Source organism: Nicotiana sylvestris, chromosome 8 (assembly GCF_000393655.2).
Source record: "Nicotiana sylvestris chromosome 8, ASM39365v2, whole genome shotgun sequence".
In the NCBI taxonomy this organism is placed as follows: domain Eukaryota; kingdom Viridiplantae; phylum Streptophyta; class Magnoliopsida; order Solanales; family Solanaceae; genus Nicotiana; species Nicotiana sylvestris.
The window spans coordinates 174,029,450-174,037,211 of record NC_091064.1 but is presented as its reverse complement, the minus strand read 5'-3'; positions in this window follow the sequence as shown (position 1 = coordinate 174,037,211).

Sequence of the window (7,762 nt, the reverse complement as noted above, 5' to 3'; positions counted from 1 at the left end):
GTACGCTATTAAATGGCGTGAACAGGCGTCGAGGGTGAAGCCCCCCATGGATGAAGTGGAAATGGTCACCACCTTTCTCCAAGCTCAAGAGTCTGACTATTTCCAAAACATGATGTCGGCCATGGGTAAGCCATTCGCAGAAGCGATCAAGATAGGAGAGATGGTAGAGAATGGGTTGAAAACGGGAAGGATTTTGAGTCAAGCAGCCATAAGGGCAACCTCTCAGGCCGTCCAAAGCGGGTCGGGAGGAACGACAAGGGGGAAGAAGAAGGAAGAAACGGCTATGGCAGCCTCTGAAGCAAGGGAGTATCGTCATCCCAGGCCCCATTTTCCGGAAAGGGCCCCACAACACTACTACCCCCACTCAAATGTGGCATATGCTCATCAACCTTATATGGTCATGAATGCCCAACCTTATAACCATCCACCACAACAAGCCAACCGAGGCCCAGCTCCACCTCCCAGAAATCAGCCTCCTTACCGCAACCACTATAACCCACAACCCCCGCAGAATAACTACCGCCCCCAGGAGCCACCTCGACGGCGGACTTTCACGCCCATCGGTGAACAATACTCTACATTGTTCCCTAAGCTAGTCCAGTTGGGTTTCTTGCAACCAATTCCCCAAACGAGGCAAAACCCGACATCTCCTTCTTACAAAGCCGGAGTCAGATGCGCCTATCATTCAGGGGCCGAAGGACATGATACAAACGACTGCTGGTCATTGAAAAGAGTGGTCGAAAATTTGATAGAGCAGGGGAAGATAGTGCTAAGGGACGAAGAGATCCCAAATGTAACTAACAATCCATTGCCCGCTCACAATAATGGGCCGCTGATCGGCATGATTTGTGAAGACAAAGAGTTCGACCCTGCCTTGAAAGCCATAATTGCCATTGTCGACACAGGGAGGAGGCCTGAAATAGACCAGAAATCAGAAAGGGGGGAGGAGGCCAAGGCTGCAGAAAGCAAGCCTGAAAAGAAGGTGGAGAAGAAAGTAGTACCAGCAAAGGGTGGAGTTCTTTACATACCGCGAGGTCAAGCCAAGAAGACGCAGAACTTCGGGATCAAAAAGACAAAACCTATGTATGTGCCAAAAGGGGCCTATGTGGTCCGGGGGACGATTCAACCACCTCGGCTGAATGAGCCAGTGGTTATCGGACGCGTGCCACAAAAGCCAATGACCAACCCGTCCACAGTGCCGTGGAATTATCAAAAGACTTTGGTAACATACAAAGGTAAGGAGGTCATGGAAGAACTTCCAGAAAATACTTTCGTTGGAGGGTACTCAAATACCCAAGAACTGAACAACGCCACACAAAGGCGCTTCCCTCCAAAGGAGCCCGTGAGTGTTGAAGAAGCGGAAGTGTTCTTCCAACAAATGAAGATGCCGGATTACGAAGTGATAGATCAGTTGCGCAAGCACCCTGAGCAGGTGTCCATGCTATCATTATTGACAAGATCGGCCGAGCATCAAAAGATCTTACTGAAGACCCTGAATGAGGCATATGTGCCGGTTGAAACCTCGGTGGAGCAATTAGAGCGGATGACAGAAAGATTCTTCGCCGTCAACCAAATCTCCTTCAGCAAGAACGATCTACCCCCGGAAGGAGCAGCACACAACAAGGCATTGCATTTAACAGTCAAATGTGAGGACTACTATGTCAAGCGGGTGATGCTGGATGGGGGATCAGGTGTTGACATTTGCCCGCTCTCCACGCTGCAAAGAATGGAAATTGAGACCGGAAGAATCCGACCCAACAACGTCTGCGTAAGAGCTTTCGATGGTATCAAGAGAGACACCATGGGAGAAATAGACCTGCTGCTGGTCATAGGACCAGTCGAATTTCGAGTCACTTTCCAAGTGATCGACATGGACACATCTTACAATTTCCTCCTTGGCAGGCCTTGGATCCATGCGGCAGGAGCCGTGCCTTCTACTCTTCACCAGATGGTGAAGTTCGAGTATGAAGACCAAGAGATCGTGGTCCATGGAGAAGATGAACATGCCATTTATCGGGACCCATCTATCCCGTATCTTGAACCAAGAGAAGGGAGCGAGCATACGGTCTATCAAGCTTTCGAGGTGGTATTGGCAGAGCAGCACGAAGAGGGAGTACCTTGCCCCCAGCCTTTCTTGTCTAACGCTTCGGTTATGGTGGCCAAAGAGATGATCCGACACGGATTTAGGCCAGGGAAGGGGCTTGGACGAACCCTTCAGGGAATGACGGAACCCATTACTTTACCAGTCATCAAGAAACCTTTTGGACTAGGTTTCAAACCTACTCCAGCAGACGAAAAATGGGCAAAGAAAAGGAGAAATGAGGGCTGGAAGTTGCCTCAACCACTGCCGGATTTACATGCGACTTTTGTCAGGCCAAGGTACACTGAAGAAGAAGAAGATGAGGTCTTCACAGTTGAGGAAATCGAGGAAATATGTGGGGCAATGAGGGAAATGCTCTACGAGGTCCACATGGTTCAACCAGGCGAAGGCACGAGCACTGCTGAGATGATGTACATGGGGCCAAACGCCAAGCTCCAAAACTGGGAGATCACGCCATTCCCAACTAGACGGAAGTCCGGGTAGACCTGTCCTGCCACCTTTCCTGTATCACAAGTTATCTCCGGGACATAACTTGAACGTTTTCTTCTTTTCAATTGTTGTTCCGAATTCCTAGTTGTAAACGTTGTTGTCTTCCAATTTTCCAAAGAAAATAAAAAAAAATCATCATTGCTTTCCTATTCTTTCTTTTGTTCTGATTTTATTACTTTTCCTCTTATCTTCCTTTTCAGTCCTAATAATGCGGCTTTAAATATGACATGCTTGCGGACTTCACGCCCAGATCACAATGAGCTATTTAACTGCGAATTAATGAACCCAGAACCAGAATATGATGCGGAAGAGGCTTTTAGGGAGATAAACCGAGAGTTGGAATATTTCGAGAATAAACCTAAGCCAAATCTGAATGACACTGAACCGGTAAATTTAGGAACCCCGGAAGAAATCCGGGAGACCAAGATAAGCATTCACACGGACAAGAAAACGCGAGAGGCGATAATTCAACTTCTTCTTGAATTTAAAGACGTGTTTGCTTGGTCATATGATGACATGCCGGGACTAGGTGTCGATCTAGTGGTTCACAAATTGCCGATTCATCCTGATTGTCCTCCGGTTCAACAAAAGCAACGAAAGTTCAAAACCGAGGTCAGTGACAAAATTAAAGAGGAGATCACCAAGCAACTGAAAACAGGAGTGATCCGGGTAGTCCAATACACAACATGGTTGGCGAATGTGGTTCCAGTACCGAAAAAGGACGGGAAAACTCGGGTATGTGTAGATTACCGAGATCTGAACAGAGCAAGTCCTAAAGATAATTTCCCGCTGCCCAACATCCACATCCTCGTTGACAATTGCGCCAAACACGAAATACAATCTTTTGTAGATTGTTATGCCGGGTATCATCAGGTGCTGATGGATGAGAAGGACGCCGAGAAAACTGCTTTCACCACGCCTTGGGGCACCTACTGTTATCGGGTCATGCCATTTGGTCTAAAGAATGCTGGGGCTACTTACATGAGGGCCATGACCGCCATTTTCCATGACATGATGCATCAGGAAATAGAGGTGTACGTGGACGATGTGATAGTCAAGTCCAGGACGCAGGATAACCACATCCAAGACTTGAGGAAATTCTTCGAGAGGCTAAGGAAGTATGACTTGAAGCTAAATCCAGCCAAATGCGCTTTCGGAGTTCCGTCGGGCAAACTTTTGGGTTTCATCGTAAGCAGGAGAGGTATCGAGCTAGATCCAACTAAGATAAAATCCATCAGAGATTTGCCTCCTCCAAGAACAAAGAAAGACGTGATGAGTCTGTTGGGCAGGTTGAACTACATCAGTCGGTTTATTGCCCAGCTGACAAGCACGTGTGAACCCATATTCAAGCTGTTAAGGAAAGATGCGGCGATTAAGTGGACAACAGAGTGTCGAGAAGCCTTTGATAAAGTCAAAGAATACCTTTCGAATCCCCCAGTCTTGGTCCCTCCAGAACCAGGAGGCCACTTTTCTTGTATCTGACAGTCTTGGAGAACTCTTTCGGTTGCGTCCTCGGGCAACACGACATAACTGGAAAGAAGGAGCAAGCAATCTACTACCTGAGCAAGAAATTCACCGGTTACGAGGCCAAATACACACTGTTGGAAAGGACATGCTGCGCTCTCACATGGGTTGCACAAAAGCTGAGACATTATCTCCAAGCCCACACTACATTCCTCATAAGCAGGTTGGATCCTTTGAAGTATATATTTCAGAAGCCAATGCCTACTGGGAGACTGGCTAAGTGGCAAATCTTGCTTACGGAATTCGACATAGTTTATGTCACTCGCACGGCAATGAAAGCCCAGGCGTTAGCAGATCATTTGGCCGAAAATCCGATCGATGAGGAATACCAGCCATTGGATACCTACTTCCCAGATGAAGAAGTAAACACCGTAGAAATAATCTCGGAGGAAGCTCACGTTTGGAAGATGTTCTTTGACGGAGCCGTGAACGCCAAGGGTGTAGGGATTGGGGCAATCTTGATCTCGCCTTCTGGTCAGCATTATCCCGCCACAGCTAGACTGCGTTTCTTTTGCACAAACAATACAGCTGAGTATGAAGCCTGCATTATGGGCATGCATATGGCAATCGATCAGGATGTCGAAGACTTACTGATTATGGGAGATTCTGACCTGATCATCCGACAAGTTCAAGGCGAATGGGAAACTCGGGATGTCAAACTTATCCCATACCGACAACATGTGGAGGACCTCAGCAAGCGCTTTACCTCAATAGAGTTCAGGTATATTCCAAGGTGTCACAATGAATTGGCAGATGCACTTGCTACTCTGGCTTCTATGTTACCCTACCCGGGCAACGCCCACGTCGATCCTTTGGAAATCCAAATCAAGGAAAGACACGGTTACTGCAGTGTAATCGAGGCGGGATCAAATACGCAGCCTTGGTACCATGACATCAAGAAATTCCTGAAGACACAAGAATACCCCGAGCACGCTACTGGAGATCAAAAGAGGACCATTAGGCGACATGCAAGTGGTTTCTTTTTGAGCGGTGATTTGTTATATAAGAGGACTCCGGACCTCAATCTCCTAAGATGTGTCGATATCGAGGAAGCGAAAAAGATCATGCACGAAGTACACGCAGGTGTGTGCGGACCTCACATGAACGGGTATGTCTTAGCAAAGAAGATCCTTAGAGCAGGTTATTACTGGATGACCATGGAGAAGGATTGCTTTAGCTTTGTTCGGAAGTGTCATCAGTGTCAGGTGCACGGTAATTTGATTCATGCACCTCCCACGGAACTGCATCCCATGTCCGCACCTTGGCCATTTGTCGCTTGGGGCATGGACGTCATTGGACCAATTGAACCAAAGGCTTCGAATGGACACAGGTTTATACTGGTTGCCATCGATTACTTCACAAAATGGGTAGAAGCCGTCACTCTCAAGTCGGTCACCAAGAAAGCTGTGGTGGATTTTGTACACTCAAATCTTATCTGTCGCTTCGGTATTCCTGCGACTATCATTACAGATAATGCAGCAAACTTGAACAGTCACTTGATGGGAGATGTGTGCGAGCAATTCAAGATAACACACAGGAATTCCACTCCTTATCGGCCAAAAGCCAATGGTGCTGTGGAAGCTGCAAATAAAAACATCAAGAAGATTTTGAGGAAAACAATACAAAGTTCCCGACAGTGGCATGAGCAGTTACCTTTTGCATTATTGGGGTACCGCACTACGGTGCGCACATCGGTGGAAGCAACTCTCTTTTGGTTTATGGGACCGAAGCTGTAATACCGGCAGAGGTAGAGATTCCTTCACTTCGAATCATTGTCGAAGCAGAAATCGAGGACAGCGAGTGGGTTAAGACTCGACTGGAGCAATTGACGTTGATTGATGAAAAGCGGATGGCTGCAGTTTGTCACGGACAGTTATACCAACGAAGGATGGCCCGTGCTTACAACAAGAAAGTCCGACCTCGGAATTTCGAAGTAGGACAATTGGTACTGAGGCGTATTCTGCCGCATCATGAAGAAGCAAAAGGAAAGTTTGCCCCAAATTGGAAAGGCCCATACATCGTAAGGAAAATATTGCCAAGAGGAGCATTGTATTTAGGTGATATCGAAGGGAAATGACCCTGACACAGCGGTGAATGCAGATGCAGTCAAGAGGTACTACGTCTAGATCATACTCCAAGTGGTCCTGACACGTTGAAAAGGGCGAAGGTGTTTATTCCCCACTACTCCCCAAACACTACCCAATTCTCTCTACCAACTTTTGAGCCAATAAAAAAAAAAAAAAAAACAAAACATTGATTGAGGCCTGAACTACGTTTGACTTGATTCCGAAAGGATACGTAGGCAGCCTCTCCCTGAGGTTCAGTCACACCAACAATAAAATCCCATTCACCCTGAAATTGAAACTGGGGCACGTCGAGCAGTTTAGGAGTTAGTATCATCTACCTCTCTTTACCAAGCACAAACCTTCAAATCAATTACCAAATATGATGGGGAATCAATAAGCGTCGCAAAAAAGGACCATCACACTCTGAATTGAGAGAGATAAAATGAGAGAGTCTCGGCGGTGAAAACCTTCGGGCACCACGAGGCGACGGGAGTAGAGAAACCAAAATGAGAGAGCTTGTTTAGTAAAAACTCGCAAAGAGTGCTATCAAGCGATGACAGGAAGAGAAATGAGAGAGGTCAGCCAGTGAAAACCCGCAAAGGGCGCTGTTGGCCGAAAAGGAATGACGCCACCCCAAGAAGGTCTCGGCAAAGTTCCACCGGTTTTGGAATCACAGATCTGTTCTGGTTCAGGAAAACGCAAGTTCATGGAAGGTCGGACGTCCAGTCCAAAGAGCATGTCATGTCATTTAAAGCCAGCGTTATCTTCCTCAGATAAGTCTTTCTCGTCCCGAAAAGGGTATTCCTTTTCTGATTTGTTTTCCCCTGCTTTGTTTCTTTTCGAATCCCTTTTGCATTTTAACCCCGAGTTCAGGACACACCGGAAAGAGTAGGTGGCATGGTTTGTTTGCACGGAATCCCGTCTCATGAAGGAAAAGCACCTCATCTCGTTGATATGATTACCCAAGCATGATGAATCATGACGTTTGATGGTGTTCCGGAGTAAAGGAAAAAGAGAGAAATCTTGAAATCTTCCCCAGCAAGTCCACCTTCGGACAAATCCCCACAGAGTCTCCCCCTGTACAAATCCCAACAGAGTCTTGTACAATCTCCCACAGAATCTCCTCAATATAAAAAAAAAAAAAAAAAAAGTTGGAATCTCCCCAGCACATCCCAGCGAGTCCTTTTGTAAACATTCCCCAACAAGCTTACCCCAACAAATCCTAGAAATCCCACTTTGAAATAAATCCCCAGCATGCCCATTGTACAAAAATCCACACAAAGAATCCACTTTGTAAATATTCCCCACAGAGCTTCCCTTTTGTACAAATCCCCACAAAATACCTCCAATAAAATCCCCGTTGAGAACCTCCAAGCAAAACGGGACACAAAAAAAAAAGAGAAAAAGGAAAAAGAGCCTTACGAGGCAAATCATCACAGAATCTGGAAACACAAGCCTGAGCGGTCTAAAAGGTTTCGGCATATGAATCAAATCAATGGCGGGACTTCACAACAGAAATGAAGACGCAACAAAGCAACCGGGAACGATCAAGGTCACCGAACCGACCGTCATTTTCGAACTA